The following is a 20,418-nucleotide window of genomic DNA, read 5'->3' as shown; positions in this document are numbered from 1 at the left end:
TGCTGTTGTTGTGGAGGAATCAGCTGTTGTAACACTAGTTTGTGGTGCTGTTGTGGTTTCTCCTGCTGTAGTAGTGGATGTTCCAGCAGGAACTGTAGTTGTCGCTGAGGACACTGATGTTGTTGTGGAAGATCCGGCTGTTGTAACACTAGTTTGTGGTGCTGTTGTGGTTTCTCCTGCTGTAGTAGTGGATGTCCCAGCAGGAACTGTAGTTGTCGCTGAGGACACTGATGTTGTTGTAGAGGATCCGGCTGTTGTAACACTAGTTTGTGGTGCTGTTGTGGTTTCTCCTGCTGTAGTAGTGGATGTCACAGCAGTAACTGTAGTTGTCGCTGAGGACACTGATGTTGTTGTAGAGGAATCAGCTGTTGTAACACTAGTTTGTGGTGCTGTTGTGGTTTCTCCTGCTGTAGAATTGGATGTTCCAGCAGGAACTGTAGTGGTTGCTGAGGACACTGATGTTGTTGTGGAGGATTCAGCTGTTGTAACACTAGTTTGTGGTGCTGTTGTGGTTTCGCCTGCTGTAGTGGTGGATGTTCCAGCAGAAGCTGTAGTGGTTGCTGAGGACACTGCTGTTGTTGTAGTTGTTGAGGAGGATTCAGCTGTTGTAACAGTTGTTTGTGGTGCTGTTGTGGTTTCTCCTGCTGTAGTAGTAGATGTTCCAGCAGGAACTGTAGTAGTCACTGAGGACACTGCTGTTGTTGTGGAGGAATCAGCTGTTGTAACACTAGTTTGTGGTGCTGTTGTGGTTTCTCCTGCTGTAGTGGTGGATGATCCAGCAGAAGCTGTAGTGGTTGCTGAGGACACTGCTGTTGTTGTGGAGGATTCAGCTGTTGTAACACTAGTTTGTGGTGCTGTTGTGGTTTCTCCTGCTGTAGTGGTGGATGTTCCAGCAGAAGCTGTAGTAGTTGCTGAGGACACTGCTGTTGTTGTGGAGGATTCAGCTGTTGTAACACTAGTTTGTGGTGCTGTTGTGGTTTCTCCTGCTGTAGTAGTGGATGTTTCAGCAGAAGCTGTAGTTGTTGCTAAGGAAACTGTTGTTGTAGGTGTTGTGGAGGATTCAGCTGTTGTAACAGTAGTTTGTGCTGCTGTTGTGGTTTCTCCTGCTGTAGTGGTGGATGTTCCAGCAGAAGCTGTAGTGGTTGCTAAGGAAACTGTTGTTGTAGGTGTTGTGGAGGATTCAGCTGTTGTAACACTAGTTTGTGGTGCTTTTGTGGTTTCTCCTGCTGTTGTAGTGGATGTTTCAGCAGGAACTGTAGTAGTCACTGAGGACACTGATGTTGTTGTGGAGGATTCAGCTGTTGTAACAGTAGTTTGTGCTGCTGTTGTGGTTTCTCCTGCTGAAGTGGTGGATGTTCCAGCAGAAGCTGTAGTAGTTGCTAAGGAAACTGTTGTTGTAGGTGTTGTGGAGGATTCAGCTGTTATAACACTAGTTTGTGGTGGTGCTGTTGTAGTTTCTCCTGCTGTAGTAGTGGATGTTCCAGCAGGAACTGTAGTGGCTGCTGAGGACACTGCTGTTGTTGTAGGTGTTGTGGAGGATTCAGCTGTTGTAACAGTAGTTTGTGCTGCTGTTGTGGTTTCTCCTGCTGTAGTAGTGGATGTTCCTGCAGTAGTAGTCACTGAGGACACTGATGTTGTTGTGGAGGATTCAACTGTTGTAACACTAATTTGTGGCGCTGTTGTGGTTTCTCCTGCTGTAGTGGTGGATGTTTCAGCAGAAGCTGTAGTGGTTGCTGAGGACACTACTGTTGTTGTAGGTGTTGTGGAGGATTCAGCTGTTGTAACAGTAGTTTGTGCTGCTGTCGTGGTTTCTCCTGCTGTAGTGGTGGATGTTTCAGCAGAAGCTGTAGTGGTTGCTGAGGACACTGATGTTGTTGTAGGTGTTGTGGAGGATTCAGCTGTTGTAACAGTTGTTTGAGCTGCTGTCGTGGTTTCTCCTGCTGCAGTGGTGGATGTTCCAGTGGGAACTGTAGTGGTCGCTGAGGACACTGTTGTTGCTGTAGGTGTTGTGGAGGATTCAGCTGTTGTAACTGTAGTTTGTGGTGCTGTTGTGGTTTCTCCTGCTGTTGTGGTGGATGTTTCAGCAGGAACTGTAGTGGTCGCTGAGGACACTGTTGTTGTAGGTGTTGTGGAGGATTCAACTGTTGTAACTGTAGTTTGTGGTGCTGTTGTGGTTTCTCCTGCTGTCGTGGTGGATGTTTCAGCAGGAACTGTAGTGGTCGCTGAGGACACTGCTGTTGTTGTGGAGGATTCAGCTGTTGTAACACTAGTTTGTGGTGCTGTTGTGGTTTCTCCTGCTGTAGTGGTGGATGTTTCAGCAGGAACTGTAGTGGTCACTGAAGACACTGCTGTTGTTGTAGGTGTTGTGGAGGATTCAGCTGTTGTCACTGTAGTTTGTGGTGCTGTTGTGGTTTCTCCTGCTGTAGTGGTGGATGTTTCAGCAGAAGCTGTAGTGGTTGCTGAGGACACTGCTGTTGTTGTGGAGGATTCAGCTGTTGTAACACTAGTTTGTGGTGCTGTTGTGGTTTCACCTGCTGTAGTAGTGGATGTTTCAGCAGAAGCTGTAGTTGTTGCTAAGGAAACTGTTGTTGTAGGTGTTGTGGTGGATTCAGCTGTTGTAACAGTAGTGTGTGGTGCTGTTGTGGTTTCTCCTGCTGTAGTGGTGGATGTTTCTGCAGAAGCTGTAGTGGTTGCTGAGGACACTGCTGTTGTTGTAGGTGTTGTGGAGGATTCAGCTGTTGTAACAGTAGTTTGTGCTGCTGTTGTGGTTTCTCCTGCTGAAGTGGTGGATGTTCCAGCAGAAGCTGTAGTAGTTGCTAAGGAAACTGTTGTTGTAGGTGTTGTGGAGGATTCAGCTGTTGTAACACTAGTTTGTGGTGGTGCTGTTGTAGTTTCTCCTGTTGTAGTAGTGGATGTTCCAGCAGGAACTGTAGTGGTTGCTGAGGACACTGCTGTTGTTGTAGGTTTTGTGGAGGATTCAGCTGTTGTAACAGTAGTTTGTGCTGCTGTTGTGGTTTCTCCTGCTGTAGTAGTGGATGTTCCTGCAGTAGTAGTCACTGAGGACACTGATGTTGTTGTGGAGGATTCAACTGCTGTAACACTAATTTGTGGCGCTGTTGTGGTTTCTCCTGCTGTAGTGGTGGATGTTTCAGCAGAAGCTGTAGTGGTTGCTGAGGACACTACTGTTGTTGTAGGTGTTGTGGAGGATTCAGCTGTTGTAACAGTAGTTTGTGCTGCTGTCGTGGTTTCTCCTGCTGTAGTGGTGGATGTTTCAGCAGAAGCTGTAGTGGTTGCTGAGGACACTGATGTTGTTGTAGGTGTTGTGGTGGATTCAGCTGTTGAAACAGTTGTTTGTGGTGCTGTTGTGGTTTCTCCTGCTGTTGTGGTGGATGTTTCAGCAGGAACTGTAGTGGTCGCTGAAGACACTGTTGTTGTTGTAGGTGTTGTGGTGGATTCAGCTGTTGAAACAGTTGTTTGTGATGTTGTCGTGGTTTCTCCTGCTGTAGTGGTGGATGTTTCAGCAGGAACTGTAGTGGTCGCTGAGGACACTGTTGTTGTAGGTGTTGTGGAGGATTCAGCTGTTGTAACAGTAGTTTGTGGTGCTGTTGTGGTTTCTCCTGCTGTTGTGGTGGATGTTTCAGCAGGAACTGTAATGGTCGCTGAAGACACTGCTGTTGTTGTAGGTGTTGTGGAGGATTCAGCTGTTGTAACTGTTGTTTGTGGTGATGTTGTGGTTTCTCCTGCTGTAGTGGTAGATGTTTCAGCAGGAACTGTAGTGGTCGCTGAGGACACTGTTGTTGTTGTAGGTGTTGTGGTGGATTCAGCTGTAGTAACAGTTGTTTGCGATGATGTCGTGGTTTCTCCTGCTGTAGTAGTGGATGTTTCAGCAGGAACTGTAGTGGTCGCTGAGGACACTGTTGTTGTAGGTGTTGTGGAGGATTCAGCTGTTGTAACAGTAGTTTGTGGTGCTGTTGTGGTTTCTCCTGCTGTTGTGGTGGATGTTTCAGCAGGAACTGTAGTGGTCGCTGAAGACACTGCTGTTGTTGTAGGTGTTGTGGAGGATTCAGCTGTTGTAACAGTAGTTTGTGGTGCTGTCGTGGTTTCTCCTGCTGTTGTGGTGGATGTTTCAGCAGGAACTGTAATGGTCGCTGAAGACACTGCTGTTGTTGTAGGTGTTGTGGAGGATTCAGCTGTTGTAACAGTTGTTTGTGGTGCTGTTGTGGTTTCTCCTGCTGTAGCAGTGGATGTTTCAGCAGGAACTGTAGTGGTCACTGAGGACACTGTTGTTGTAGGTTTTGTGGAGGATTCAGCTGTTGTAACTGTAGTTTGTGGCACTGTTGTGGTTTCTCCTGCTGTAGTGGTGGATGTTTCAGCAGGAACTGTAGTGGTCGCTGAAGACACTGCTGTTGTTGTAGGTGTTGTGGAGGATTCAGCTGTTGTAACAGTAGTTTGTGGTGATGTTGTGGTTTCTCCTGCTGTAGTGGTAGATGTTTCAGCAGGAACTGTAGTGGTCGCTGAGGACACTGTTGTTGTTGTAGGTGTTGTGGACAATTCAGCTGTAGTAACAGTTGTTTGCGATGATGTCGTGATTTCTCCTGCTGTTGTAGTGGATGTTTCAGCAGGAACTGTAGTGGTCGCTAAGGACACTGTTGTAGGTGTTGTGGTGGATTCAGCTGTTGTAACAGTTGTTTGTGATGCTGTTGTGGTTTCTCCTGCTGTAGTGGTGGATGTTTCAGCAGGAACTGTAGTGGTCTCTGAGGACACTGTTGTTGTTGTAGGTGTTGTGGTGGATTCAGCTGTTGTAACAGTTGTTTGTGCTGCTGTTGTGGTTTCTCCTGCTGTTGTGGTGGATGTTTCAGCAGGAACTGTAGTGGTCGCTGAGGACACTATTGTTGTTGTAGGTGTTGTGGTGGATTCAGCTGATGTAACAGTTGTTTGTGATGCTGTTGTGGTTTCTCCTGCTGTTGTGGTGGATGTTTCAGCAGGAACTGTAGTGGTCGCTGAGGACACTATTGTTGTTGTAGGTGTTGTGGTGGATTCAGCTGTTGTAACAGTTGTTTGTGCTGCTGTTGTGGTTTCTCCTGCTGTTGTGGTGGATGTTTCAGCAGGAACTGTAGTGGTCGCTGAGGACACTATTGTTGTTGTAGGTGTTGTGGTGGATTCAGCTGATGTAACAGTTGTTTGTGCTGCTGTTGTGGATTCTCCTGCTGTTGTGGTGGATGTTTCAGCAGGAACTGTAGTGGTCGCTGAGGACACTGCTGTTGTTGTAGGTGTTGTGGAGGATTCAGCTGTTGTAACTGTAGTTTGTGGTGCTGTCGTGGTTTCTACTGCTATAGTGGTTGATGTTTCAGCAAGAACTGTTGTGGTTGTTGAGGGCACTGTTGTTGTAGCTGTAGGTGTTGTGGAGGATTCAGCAGTTGTTTGTGGTGGTATTGTGGTAACTGTAGTACTGGTGGATGTTTCAGCAAGAGTTGTTGTGACTGCTGATGACATTGTTGTAGATGTGTCGGCTGTACTAACAGATGATGTTGATGATGTTGAATCTGTTGTGGTCTGAGTTGTTGCATTTTGAACTGTTGCTAGAGAAAAGAAAATAAGTGTACTTTTAAAGTTCATATTTCATGTTTTGCACATGTATATTTTACATACAAGTGAATTGAAGAAATATTATTGTTTTTTCTATGTATAATTAGATTCACCTACCAATAAAAATACAAATGATAATCAAAGCTTTTCTCTCCATTCTGGGAAGAGTCCAGTGTTGATAATAAAAGTCTGCAAAATAAGCAAAATCCACAAAATTTATATATACACACACACACACACACACACATACATGTATATATACAGTGCTGGGTAGTAACTGATTATATGTAATCTGGATTGTGTAATCAGGTTCCAAAAAAGAAATACTTGTCATTAGATTATATTACGGTTTAAAATACTCAGACTACAGTTACATTTTTTATTGATTACATTATTACTTATTATTTACAAAATGGCAGTCAATTATTCATAATTCATTGGATTTTCAATAATTCTTCTTTTTTTTTTTTTTTTGATAAATAATTACATTTTCATCAACTTACGAACCCCCTGCAGTTTCTTCACAATCCCCACTTTTGAAAACCCAGACATAATATAATGTTTAATGCATTTTATGTTGTTGATAACAATTTTCATCATAATTTTTTACTATCACTATGGTACAAGATTATCCTATTCAAATCAATGTGACATAGGGGAGAGCAGGGCACAACCTAATGCTTTTTGACTTTCTCAGTTTGTGTAAATCTACTTAGGGTTCAGAGAATTTCTTTTGTTCCACATTAATTTCACACATGTCAAATATGTGGCTTTGTTTCATCAATACAGTGCATACTTTTTTTTCTTCTTTATTTTCCCTGAAAGAAGGGAAGTGAAATGTGACAACATGCCCCATAGGTGGTGCACATTGTAACATGAGATGGGGCACATTGTAACCATATGACAGCTTAATATGTTATCTGATCTAATCAAAAAATATACATGACAAACTAAAATATTTTGTCAATAAAAGACAATTATTTTTTCATATAAAATAATAATAATTTTTTTTTTTTTTTAAGATATTCAAATTTAAATAATTTTGTAGTTTCACAATGAACACACTGCAAAACAGCCTAGGTCAAAACAATACAGGCAAACAGATGAAGAAACAAATTCAGACATTCAAAAAACACCAAGCTGAACAAAACACTCCCCTCTCTCCACTCACAGCTCTCACAGAATAGGAGATAAATAGACAAGCCTGTACAAATTTATTTTATGAATGTTCAGGTTCTTACTCTCTTTATTCACCTTTTTTTCCCCCATGGTTTCTCAACTGATATTCATAAAAGTTAATTATGTCAATTATATAAGTAACTGTATAGAATAGCATAGTTCTAGTAGCGTGGCACATTGTAATGCAGTGTTACAACAAACCCTGTCTGCGACACTGGAATTTAAACCTGGTTAGTGCCTTCTGCTAATGGTGAAGCATTAACTGCTTAACTGTTAATCTAAACTGCTAAAAAACAGATTGGAGATTATAATAATATTAGATTTGTCTCATTTTAAATAAACACAAAAATATAGATGAAAAATTAACTTAAGTAAGAAATTTACTTTTGCTGTTGTTAAATAATTGTTCAGTGACATCTTCCAAAGATTTCTGAATTTTGACACAGTTTTTTCTCTATATATTGTGACTTTTTATCTCACAATTCTGACTTTATTTCTCAAATTCCGAGTTTAAATAATCTCAGAATTGTCAGATAAAAAAAAAAAAAATAAATAAATTATATATATATATATATATATATATATATATATATATATATACCATACATCTTGACATCATGATTAGTTTTTAACTTCTATTTATAATACAAAATTGAACAAAAATTGAAAATTGAATTCCATCTGATTAATCTACATCCAATCTAAAATATTCTGTTATTGTAACGCCTTGATATTAAAAAGAAAATGATTAATTAAACAAATGGAGGCCTGATAATGGGCATGTCCCATAGATAATGCATTCTAATCAATATCAAGATAAATTAAGATTACTTTGTTAACAGAATATCATACTGCAATTTCCTGTGACTGCTTTAATATTCTGACCAGATACTTTTCAAACAAAATACATTTAACTTACACACTACTACTGCAATCTCTGTCAGACAAAAAAAAAAAAAGTTCCATATGCCATTAACATATAGTAACCTAATGCTTTCATTTTTATTGTGTCTGGGTTTTTTTTTTTTTTTTCCGCAATGAAATATTACTTTATAATATGAATATAATTAACACAAATATGTTTAGTGTAATAAAATATCCTTACCAGTCCTTGAGCAGATTATTTTTATGATGAACACCTATAGTAATCCGCTGTTGCCACAGTGTCTTTAAGTAGGTACTCCAGCTTTTCTCTTCTCCTGAATCACCTGTGGCGCTTCCTCTTATATAGCACTTAATGACGTCCTGAGTGTGCTTTTTTTACTTCACTCATATTCACAGGTAAGCTATATGGAATGTCTCTTGGCAGACACCGTGACAGGTTTTTTTTTTAATCTTTTGTATAGTGGCTAGTCTGCGCAACAATGAATTATAGCCAGGCTTATTTATAGAAACTGTTAAATAATTTTACAAATCCATATTGTTTCACATTTTTAATTTATAGATTTATGTCATTCACATATCATGGTTATCTCACTGTTTTCATTTCATTTCAGTCGAGAAATATTTTAAATCTGGCCAAAATTTGTGGGACAGAGCAATTTCTTAACACTTAATAAACTATTTGGTTTAAGAAAAAGTCTCTGAATATTTCGTTATTACTGCATGAATATTAGTGGAAAAAAATAGAAAATTACATTTTGCTGGTGAACGATCAATTCATTTACTGTCATCCAAAATCCACTGATTATTTGAAATCTTCTCTATACAATTACATGACAAAAGTTACCCAATGTGGATTTTATTCCTACAATTTCTCTGTATCTAGACTGGATCATCATCCGTTCAGACTATCAAGTTAATGGTGGCACCATGTCATTTTAAATGCGCATCTAATTGTTATTATTATTATTTACATTCTCAGTTGCATAGATTTGTTTATGAAGACATTATACAACATCATTTTTGATTACCAAGTGCACAAGCATCATTGTTTCAGGAAGTTATGGGTGTTCACCTGTACATGCACCACACCCAAGGATTCATGCGTTAGACTTGATTGTAATGAGAAGAATGACAACAACTTCTCTTGAGATTATAAAAGATGGCACTTAAAATAAAATGACTGTAATTATGTTTTTATTGTAGCCCACTTACAGCTACTTACTATGGCATCTCACCACTTCAATTCAACAAATGTCATTTCATGAAATAATTTTTTATTTGTTTTTCAAACTATAAACAGTTTGTTTTCCTATTATCACCAAGCAACACATTTCAAGAAGTCATCTCGTTGATAAAGTATAAATCTAATCTTGAGAAACTGTAAACTCACTGAATTTTTTTAAAATATCCCTATAATGATTTTAATATAATAAAAACCACATAGGCTGTAGTCACAATTGCAAATGAATTAGATAAACATTAGGACTACTTATTAAGAAAAAGGACACGTTAAACGATAGTGAGTTCCAATGTCAGAAGGTCCACTGATTTGATTTCCAGGTGTATTTTTACCTTTATGAGAACATTTTTCTCTATACCATAGGCTATAAAAGACATTGTGGATCATTGACGTTTTATGTCATATATTCCTTAAAAGCAGTTAATTAAATTAACCTGTATAGGAAATATACCAGGTTTATAGGCTACTAAAAAAATATGCGTGTCTCAGCACTATGAGTTTTGAGCACTGGGCCAGTGACGCTTCTAAAAGAAATGATTGAGGAAAAAACGTTTCGAGAAACGTCAAGGAAGCCAGTGAAACTATGTGTCAGAATGTAAGGAATGCTTAGGTAAACCTGGTGTCTTTTGTTTTGGCCTGTTTTGATCTCACATGTTAGTAATCTTGATCACTTGACGTAGGATCCTTAAAAAAAGATCGTCATCTGCCTATATATAATTCATGGGAAACTAATTTTGATGTTATTGTTGTTGGGTTATTGTTATTGTTGTTTTTTTGAATAGTGTAAACTTTATTTTCTTTCATCTATAGCAGCCAGAGTCCAATATACTGAGATTTTCTCTTTCTCAATCTTGCAGTAATTCATGAATATTTATTACAGTAGCAATGCAGAACTGTATTGAAATCCCACAATAAAGAATATCAGATTAAATTTCCACTTTCTAACTTTCTTCCCCATTCCTGGATTCAAACATTTCATCACAATTGGTTTTCCTTGCAAAACCGCTATATTCCCTTCAGGAAAATCAAATTAGTACAATAAGAAGAATATCAAATTTGATTATCAGGATACTTGTATTTTCAGCGTCTCAAAAATCTTTCGATCAACTTCAACTTTCCTGTTTTGTTCCACGCCAAACACACGTACATGCTCGACCGACCAAACAGGATGACTGCAGATAAGATTTTGAATGACATACCTGCAGAGATTCAAGGAACAAAAACACTGTCTGCTGGCAAACTTGCATAATGCAGTTGAACTTGGAATAAAAAACTGTGAGACAGGAATAGCTGCAGGCTGGAGTAATAGACGTGCTGAAAGGAGGCGTACTAACCCCTGCCCTACCCCACACCCTGACAGAAAGCTTTCGTGACCAGTGATAGAGATCTTTCTCCACACCCCAACCTTTCGTCACGCCCATTACTCCAACCTGCAGATACCTACACTTGGAGACTTATGGGATGGTTGTCAGGGCATTGCTATGCAGTTGCCTCTCAGTGGTTTTAAGTGGATTGCTTACTAGGGTTGTTATAAAGGTTACCAGGATTGTTAAATACAGGGTCTGAATCAGAAGAGTCCACCCTCCAAGCCTCTGAATTATTCTGGCCTCTATATAGATATTGCATCCCTCCTTACAGGTACACTATGTAACTTTTGGCGCTCTAGTGGTTAATTAACAAAACTGCATGTATCTTGTGGAAGAACACTGTAGCCAGAGCTACTTCTCTCTGTTTATGTATTTGACGAGTCATGCAGGTGCTGGGCTACTCCGCAGTGGTTGGTGTCCCGCTCAGTCTAAAATAAACACTCATTATACACAGTTTGGAAGATGAATTCATGATGTACTCGCTCATTATATCAATTTTGTAAATTTTTAACAAAAAAGTTACATAGTGTAGGCTAACTTTAAATGATGCCCATTTATTGTATTTCAACTTTTCAATTAATAAATAGCACACCTCCATTTGACAAGTTAGGTGTTTTGACGTATCATTCATATCTTTAGCACAAAACTGTGCAGGTTTGTTCATATCACTCTAAAACATTTTTAATAGTGATGCATGTCTAATTGCTAGGGCTGTAATCAGCTGTGTTATTATTTATGCCATGCACTTTCGATACTTTTTAATTGAGTCAATTTCCATAAAAGATATCTTTAGTTAAACTTAAAGAATTAGTTCACTTTCAAATGAAAATTACCCCAAGCTTTACTCACCCTCAAGCCATTCTAGGTGTATATGACTTTCTTCTTTCTGATGAACACAATCGGAGAAATATTAATAAATATCCTGACACATCTGAGCCTTATAATGGCAGTGAATGGGACCAACAAGTATGAGCTGAAGAAAGTGTCTCCATCCACATCCATCCATCATAAACATACTCCAAACGGAGTATGTTTATGATGTTAATAAAGGCCTTCTTCATAGTTATGAAGTAAAATATCTAGCTTCTGCCAGACCGCCTTCCGTATTCAAATTACAAAAAAACGGAACTTGCGTCACGTCAGTTAAGCTTTTTCTGTAAGTTGAATAGGGAAGGCATAGGATGTAGCGTAAGCATTTTGAACTGCGAGAGTTTTACACTTTGTAAGTTGAATACGGAAGGCGGTCTGGCAGAAGCTAGATATTTTACTTTATAAATTGTTAAATATTAATATTTTTTTACACAAGTGCATCGCTTTGCTTTGGCCTTTATTAACTCCCCAGAGCCGTGTGGAGTATGTTTATGATGGATGGAGGCACTTTCTTCAGCTCATATTTATTGGTCTCGCTCACTGTCATTATAAATCTCAGATGCGTCAGGATATTTATTACTATAACTTCGATTGTGTTCATCAGAAAGAAGAAAGTCATATACACCTGGCTTGAGGGTGAGTAAAGCTTGGGATAATTTTCATTTGAAGGTGAACTAATCCTTTAAGCATTGGGTACTTTATGAAACGCTAGTTATCTAGGACACTGTATTGAGCATAATGGGAATTAATAATAATAATAATAATAATAATAATAATTCATTACATTTATATAGCGTCTTATATATGGAAGGGGGAATCTCCTCAACCACCACTAATGTGCAGCATCCATATTGCGCCAGAGCGCCCACCACACACCAGCTTATTGGTGGAAAGGAGACAGAGTGATGAAGCCAATCAGTGAATGGGGATGATTAGGAGGCCATGATAATGGACAGAGGCCATTGGGCAAATTTGGCCAGGATGCCGGGGTTACACCCCTACTCTTTTCGAAGGACATCCTGGGATTTTTAACGGCCACAGAGAGTCAGGACCACGGTTTAACGTCTCATCCGAAGGATGGTGCTTTTTTGACAGTGTCCCCATCACTATACTGGGGCATTAGGACCCACACAGACTACAGTGTCAGCACCCCCTCTTGGCCTCACTAACACCTCTTCCAGCAGCAGCCTAGTTTTCCCAGGAGGCCTCCCATCCAGGTACTAACCAGGCTCAGCCCTGCTTAGCTTCAGTAGGCAACCAGTCTTGGGCTACAGGGTTATATGGCTGCTGGTAATTATAAAGTCTTGTGACAGGTCATGGAATAGCAAGTTCTTTGAGATGTACTTGTGTGTCTCAGTTGCTCTCTGACCTCAAAAAACTTTTTTTTTTTTTTTTTTTAAAGACGAGCTTGTATTTGGCCAGCAGAGGGCAGACTTGATTTGACTTTAAAATACTACTGGTGGACAAACTCTTTAAGGTATTATTGACATAGGCACCTGTAGTAATTTTGGGTGAACTATCATTTTAAGTTTTGTACTGCAGGCAGGTATACAAAGAAAATAAACCTTGTAAAAAAAAAAAAAAAACTTAAAAACTTGTTGTTATTTAACTGCTTAGGCTGATCACAATTCAGTGCCATCATATAGTAATTACTTTTGTCAGTTCAGCTTTATAGCATCATTTACAAAAATATAATAAAAACACCTTTGGAAAAGACTTGAAGGTACCACATTACAGGACAAAAAATTAAAGATTCTCACTTTGAAGCCCAAAACATAAGAAACCTGTCTTCACAGAGGGATAAAAGAGAGATCCTATAATTATCTGGGGCTGTAAACATTGTAGGTTGTGCAATGTTCAACAGCAAAGAATGTGACCATGTGACATTCCTTTCATGGTGACACTCTGAAAATGTGGGTGTATTATTTACCATTCATTGTAGGCTAAATTCTGTGTGAATCATTTTATAAAGAACTCTGTCAGCACCTAGAATAATACAGAAGGTGTGAAGGTGGAAGAAGCCAGAATAGTAGAATCCCTCAGGCAGTGACCCAAGACTCGCTCTTTCAAAAATAAGACTGATCATGAAAGAAATGCTTTGTAATTAGAACACAAGAAAGACCTCCTAAAGCCTTAAAGATAAATGTAACCCTACTTAATGTTAAACACAGTCTTTATTTCAGTCAAGAAAAAACAACCTGCAAAACTGTTATGCAAGTTGAATCTTCTTTCTCCATTCAAATGAATGAATGAAAACAGATAACAAAGAGCATAAGATCTCAGAATGCATGCATAAAGACGTGGGTCTGTATACTGTTAATATATACTATGTACTATGTACTTTTATAAAAACATCGCCTTCTGTACAATAGCAAAACAAGTTATAGTACTGCTAAATGTAACAGAGATAAGTAAAAAATAAAGCGCTAATCTTATGCTCTCTGTTGAGAAGCATAAGCTTACTGGCAATTTGCTTTGCAGTATCTTCAGATCTTCAGATTAAAAATTTATAAGATTGCAACTTTTGCTGCATCTAAACTACTTTTGCGCTGGTTTATCATAGCTGAGAGTAATTTACATATCCTTACATATCCATATTTACATATCCTTACATATCTCTACAACGGTATCTTTAAATAACACATTATCCGAGATCGCGATGAACTAAAATGAGTGAGATTTAGGGAGCGCCCTTTGCGCGCTTTCTGCCAAATCCCGCGTGCGTAATCTGTTAAAATTAACAGTGGTTTGTGAACGTAGACGCTTTATTAACAAATAAATTATCAGCAGTGTTTATGCTTGGACATGTAGGTTGTGCAGTAGCAAGTAACTTGAAACTATTTCAAGGAAATCTATTTAAATGTGTTTTTAAATGGGAATCATCTCTTTACCCTGGAGTTGGTTCACCCTCCGCCTATGATCAGAAAATTCATAGTTAACGCATTATTACACAAAACGGAACTTGAAACACAATTAGGCTATATTTATAAATGACTATTACTTGAGACCCGTCACCTTCAACTATTTTAATGGTGAGTAGCCTACAAGTCTTTGTTGCACATCAATATGCTACAACTGCAGGACTGTATTTAAATACTGTATTTAAATACAATTAAGAAATATTGGGGAGAAAATGACTTTTAAACATGAAACTAAAACGCCAGTAGGTGGCGGCATTTGACCGCCTTAATGATTGAGTCATTGAGTCATTCATTCAAACGATTCGTTCAAACGGCCGATTCATTCAAGAATGAGGCAGTTTATGAATGGGTCATTGAATCTTTGATTCAACCGATTCGTTCAAAACTCTGAATCATTCAGTAAAGAAAGACGGCTGGGTGTTGCTGTGAAGTACGTGCGCTATGGTTCTGCTGTGATCTTTGTTTGGAACTGTTTCTGAAATAGAACAAAAACAGTCAATATTTCGTCTTATGTAAGTGGCTTAATATTAACTACTGTTTATTTAACTGTCGTGAAATCAGTGTCGCATTTTCAATCGTGATGGTAACGTAATGGAGAGGACAGCACTCTTGGTAGTGTGATGTTGCTTAACTGTATCATATGTTATAAATATAAAAACTCCACATTTTGAATTTTTACCACATGTATAGCCAGCAGGGGGTGCTCACCCTGTAGTCTGTGTGGGTCCTAATGCCCCAGTATAGTGATGGGGACACTAAACTGTCAAAAAATACCACCTTCTGAGTTTCTTTGTGTGTGCTGTTCTCGTTTGTTTCGATTTCTGCTCGAGATGAGCTGCACGAGCCTCAACAGCGCAAGGCCTACATTATTATCCACTATCGATCCCCATTTACACCAAATGTAATAAAATCAGAGTCATTCTCTAGTTTTTGGTGTAGTTTGGTCAAATTAGGATGGACTATCTTGTGTTTTGGTGTTAATATAGTGTATTTCATTAATCATAAATATTGTTTTGTTGAGTCTGTTTCTCGGATCATAAAAATGTGTGCCCCCCTATGAAAGTGAAATGCCCCCCCATTCTGTCTGTTCTGGAGACGGCCCTGAGTCACAGTATGATAGTGCCTAGTAGAGTTTATATTAGAAGCACACTGTATGATTCTGTTAGCTGTGGATAGCTTGGTTTACAAAAGAGAAGTATACAAAAATTCAAAAAAAGCTATAGTATTTATTTTACTGAGTTACTAAATTACTGAGTGCAGCTTTAAATTTATCATGACACGTGGACCTGCTTCTCTTAATTCTTATTTTGATGAAAATGGATTTGTTAACTATTGTGTCTGAGTCCGAAAGCTCAGGCAGCTGACTTGTTGCCTTGCTGCCTTTATTAGGCAATGACATTGCAGGCAGCATTTGCGCACGAAGGCAGCTGATGAAACTGATTTCGGACAGACTTCTGAGTCAGCAACGCTTTAATTATCTACAACAAAATAGAGAGAGCTTTGGTGATGATTAAGCAAATATTTAATTACGTCAATATTAATTTATTGCTAGAAATGACATCAAAAGTAGAACGCCTAAATCAAAAACATATATTTACACACAAACTGACTGCCAACTTCAACTTTCAGACGCCATCTTTATTTTTGAGGGTACGTTTAAGGGCCGTTTACATATCGCGTCTAAAAACGCGATATGTGGCGCGCTTTCTCCTTCTTTCCAAAGCGCTTTCGCTCCCGTGGCTTCTGTTGCTGCTATGCAACCATGAACTGCGCTCTCCACGATGACAAGGAAGTTTCAGCAAAGGATAAATTGATTTCTAGCCCTTGCATTAGATTTACTACTAGATATATTTATGGAGATGAGATATAAAACCACCCTGTACAGCTATGATCAGCTGTTCGGCTGAGCTTTCAATGTTTTGTTAAGGAAAGGTCGAAGTTGATCGGTTGGTTCTTGTCACATGACCTACGGTGCGCTTGCGGCATTCTGAAAAGTTGAGTATTTTTTCATCTTAATGCGCCTGGAGAATGCACCGCATGCGTGTCACAACCGCGTCGCTTCCATTATGAGCGTCTGCCATGCGCCTACATTTGAAATAACGAATTTGAGCGTGCAAAAGACGCGATATGTGAACGGCCCCTTACACGACAATGATATGCTTAAAACTGAGTTTTTCCTTTGAGTTTTCTGCGTACAGACAATAACATTGCCAAAACGATCCCCATTCATATGAATCTGTAAAAATGACTAAAAATGCTGTATTCTGCTGCCAGGCCATTAGATGGCGATGAAACACCAGAGACTGAACATGTGATACCCATGTGCATGACGTCATCGTTTTCACAGATTCGTGTTTTTGTTGTTTACATGGAGACCGTTTTCAAAAACTTGCACTTTGAAACCCGTTTTCAAAAGTTTGCTTTTTCAGGCCAGCAAAACGCCATTGTCCTGTAAATGAATGGCCAAAACGCATAAAAAGTTTTCCGTTTTTAGTTGAAAATGGTGTCGTGTAAATGGGCCCTTAGCTCAACTGTCACAGAAAGGAAAGAATAGAATTGTGGGATTTCAAAGGCAGTGAAATTAATGCTGCATTCAAAAATTGATCAGATGAAGGTATCTCAGGAGACAGGAAGTGAAGCTAACATTGGATTCAAAGCCTTCCTACCTTGGAATGTGTCCTCCGACGCGACCAGTGATATCTCAGTAATTCTGATTTTTTTAATAAAAAGGTTTACAAATAAATAAATCATAAGGTATATTTTTATTTCATAATTTTCAAAATGTCATATATATATATATATTTTTTTTTTTTTTTTTTTTGCGTGATGTCCAGTCATCAAAAATATAGAAAATAACACAAAGTGAAAATTAAGGGGTATTTTGGGATAAGGTTACGGAGACTATAGTTACCAAGGTAAATACACAATACTAACATGATCTGTTAATAAAACATCTGGACACTGATCCTGATGAATAATGAACATCATACCTGCATGCAAATCCTTCCCATTGTGGCCGTGGTCTGTGCTCAAAGTTAACGAATGTACTTTTGGTCATTAAGACTTTATGGCAAACATCCCTTGCACACCAGAATGGCTACAGGTGGCTATGTTGGACACAGGCATTTACTGTATATAGAAATGGAAGTGCAATGGAAGAAATTGTGCACAGGCTAAAGTTACACCAAGTCTTTATTTAAATTAACATAAAACCTTGTACATTTTAAATAAATATATATACTTTACTATACTATACATTTTTTTTTAAATAAGCCTATGTTTTACATTCATTGTGGATATATACAAATGTATTTCTTTAGATGTAAACAAACACATACAAAAGTATGTGTTTAAATCCTTCATATTTTTATGATCTCTTCATTTTCATCTCTTTCTCATTTCACACAATTGGTGGTTTTATATAAAACAATTTTGGATTATATGAACTCAATAAATATGTTTATTTGATTATTAAAAGATATGAGATATTGCAGTGTTGGCATATACTAGACAAAATAGAACTATAAAGAGTCTTTAACCTGCAGACAGCTGAACAAAAGTATTACATATAAAAATACTGTGAGGAACAATATCAAAATAGGATAAATCTCAACAACCTCTGATAAATATATAATATTTTTTCTCTTTACAAATTGTGCTCTTGAAAATCAATGCAATTTTAGGCTTCTATTTATATAGCCATTGTCATATTTTAAGATTTTGCTACAACAGTAAATAATGCATAATACACATACGTAAATAATATAATTTGCTAGTATAATTCATTAGAGCATGCTTTGCTGAAATTGCATCCTTGGTTGATTCATTGTTAAAGGATCTATAGGAAAAGCCTTAATATTTTTGCCATAATAATGAGCCATGTTGTTTTGAGCAGACTGAATTCAATTTTTAATCCACTTGACACTGTAGTTAAAGCAGCTACAGTCGTAGCAATAACTGTAAGAAAAAGATGAACAAATTAGATAAACAGAATGTAAGGCATTAGGGCTTTCTTTGTTTCATTCCACTCCAAATGTACTGTATGTTTTGTGTGTTATATCTGTATAGACTAGAGCTATAGAAAATTATAAATTCTACAAGATCTAGGAGCAAAAGTGCAATGCACAGGTCCTGAGATCTGTCACATTTGCAAGAGATGTTTTGAAATGCAATCAAATTTACCTGAACCATTGACTGAAACTGACGAAGGAATTATGTTCAGTGGATTGACAACTCCTGTTCCTACTGCTGTCAAGAGGGTGTTTGAAATCTCTCCAACTGATGGGACAGTTTCCGTGGAGTTGAAAACTAGTTGTGTTGTTGTGATGATTGACCCTGGGCTGGAATATACAGTATAGAAGAATATCATACAGGATTCCATAATATGAGCATATTACCATTATATAATAAGTACTGTATATGGCATTCTCTCTTTTTTTTTTTTTTTAAGAACACCATAACACACACACAGCACACATACATTAATCAGCATTGGGTATTTACCTGAAACTTATGACAATCACTCTGATGAAGGAAGGATATCTGGCTCTGTAGATTGGGTCAAGCTGCAACATACAATAACAGGCAGTCAACCATGATGAGAATTAACTTTTTTTTTGTTTATGAAATTAACTATTGATTTCCAGAGGAATATTATTATTCATGAAGGAAAAACAAAGAGTGTCATTTATTTATGGAAAACTAATCAATTAAAAAAAAAAATAATAATATCCTAACAAACGACAATCCTAACAATCTGTCTGCCTCCTGTGAATCTTGTCCAGTGAATTTTAACTCACCTGTGCTATGACAAGCTGAGCCCTTGTCTTGAAAGCCTGAGAGTTTGAATCGTTGAGTTCAACAATATATATGTCAAAAGAACGGAACACCAGGTCTGTTAGATACACGGGCACAAATCTTGTAGTTGAAATTGTAGTCACTTTAGTTGTGGAAGATGTCGAGGGTCTTGTTGTTGTTGTATTAGTGGTTGAGGCAGTGGTTGTATTAGTGGTTGAGGCAGTGGTTGTATTAATGGTTGAGGCAAATGATTTTGTTGATGTTCTAGTTGTACTACCAGTCGTAGTCTTAAATGTAGTTGAAGAGGGAGTCAATGAAGTAAAAACTGAAGTTGTTGTTTTTGGTCCTGTGTACATTGCTGCACTTGTGATATTTGTCATGAGAGCTGAGAATGCTGTTGTTGGTCTTGTAGACATTTTGGCTGTACTCATGAAGGCAGAGAATGCTGTTGTTGGTCTTGTAGACATTTCAGATGTACTAATAGTTGTTCTGTCAAAGACTGTTGAGGAGAGAGTGGTCGAGGTCAATGAAGAAGCTGTTGGTTGCACTGTAGTGGTAACTGCTAAACTGCTGGTGGATGTTCCAACAAGAGTTGTTGTGACTACAGTTGTTTCTGTTGTTGGAGCAGTAGAGGTTGTCACTATTGTAAATTCTGGAATTAGAATATGCATATCAGTTTAGATGGAACTTAATTTCAGCATGACAAAAGAAACATATTTGTATGTGCATTGAAAAAGAATAGGTTATCAATTGTGTTATAAAATTTACAGTCTTACAGAAATAAAAAGATTCTTAATACAATTTGATTTCAGATGTTTTCAGACCTACCTTTATCATTAACCATGACAGTATTAGAACTCATGTTCAGGGCCTTGACAGCTGTTGTGTTACTCAATAATGAAGTTGCGATATCATGGTCTGATGGCACAGACTGTGAAGAGTTGAAAGCTAGTTCTGTAGTGGTAATGACTGATCCTGGCCTGGATTAAAATTTTCACAATGAGAATAAGCTTTAGTGCAAAGAATGTTTACACCACACACACACACACACACACACACAGCCAGTGTGACAGTGTTTCTTGTCTCAGTGAAGCCAAGAAACACTGTCATATTGGATGTCCTCCTAATATGCATATCTGACCATTAAATATTTTGTTTATTGCACTTTCCTGCTATCTCTGTCAGAGTTTCAACAACAGTTTCTACATAAAATAAGTAATATTTCAAAATGATATGTTTGATGTGTTTACCTGAATCCTAGGACAAGGATATGTATGAAGGAAGGATACTTGATATAGATGGCTTTAAGCTGTAAAAAATACAGAGAGTTACAATATAATACAATGTAATACATTACATTATGCTTTTAATCAAGAAAAACTGAGTGAATATGGTAAGTGGGTTTTAACTTACAATGTCCATAACAAGCTGAGCCCTGTTCTTGAAAGCCTGGGAGTTTGTATTATTGAGTTCATTTACGAATGTGTCTACAGAGCGAAACTCCAGCTTTGCTCGCACGTTATGATTTGCAGTAGTTGTGAAGGAAGATGATGAAGTTGTGGTGACTGGTGAG

At 38.1% G+C, this 20,418-nt stretch overlaps 2 long non-coding RNA genes across 2 annotated transcripts; both read right to left on the bottom strand.

Moving 5' to 3' along the window:
* Positions 1-17,383: 17,383 nt before the first annotated feature.
* Positions 17,384-19,011, bottom strand: LOC127512216 (uncharacterized). Its single transcript, XR_007930157.1, has 4 exons — positions 18,848-19,011; positions 18,552-18,613; positions 18,231-18,388; positions 17,384-18,005 (listed from the first exon to the last, which is right to left on the bottom strand). It is a non-coding gene; the product is annotated as an uncharacterized LOC127512216 (long non-coding RNA).
* Positions 19,012-19,028: 17 nt separating this feature from the next.
* Positions 19,029-20,154, bottom strand: LOC127512220 (uncharacterized). Its single transcript, XR_007930158.1, has 3 exons — positions 20,096-20,154; positions 19,674-19,825; positions 19,029-19,497 (listed from the first exon to the last, which is right to left on the bottom strand). It is a non-coding gene; the product is annotated as an uncharacterized LOC127512220 (long non-coding RNA).
* Positions 20,155-20,418: the final 264 nt, after the last annotated feature.

The sequence above is a fragment of the Ctenopharyngodon idella genome, chromosome 1 (genome assembly GCF_019924925.1).
Source record: "Ctenopharyngodon idella isolate HZGC_01 chromosome 1, HZGC01, whole genome shotgun sequence".
NCBI classification, from domain to species: domain Eukaryota; kingdom Metazoa; phylum Chordata; class Actinopteri; order Cypriniformes; family Xenocyprididae; genus Ctenopharyngodon; species Ctenopharyngodon idella.
This window is presented reverse-complemented; position numbering and strand designations above follow the sequence as displayed.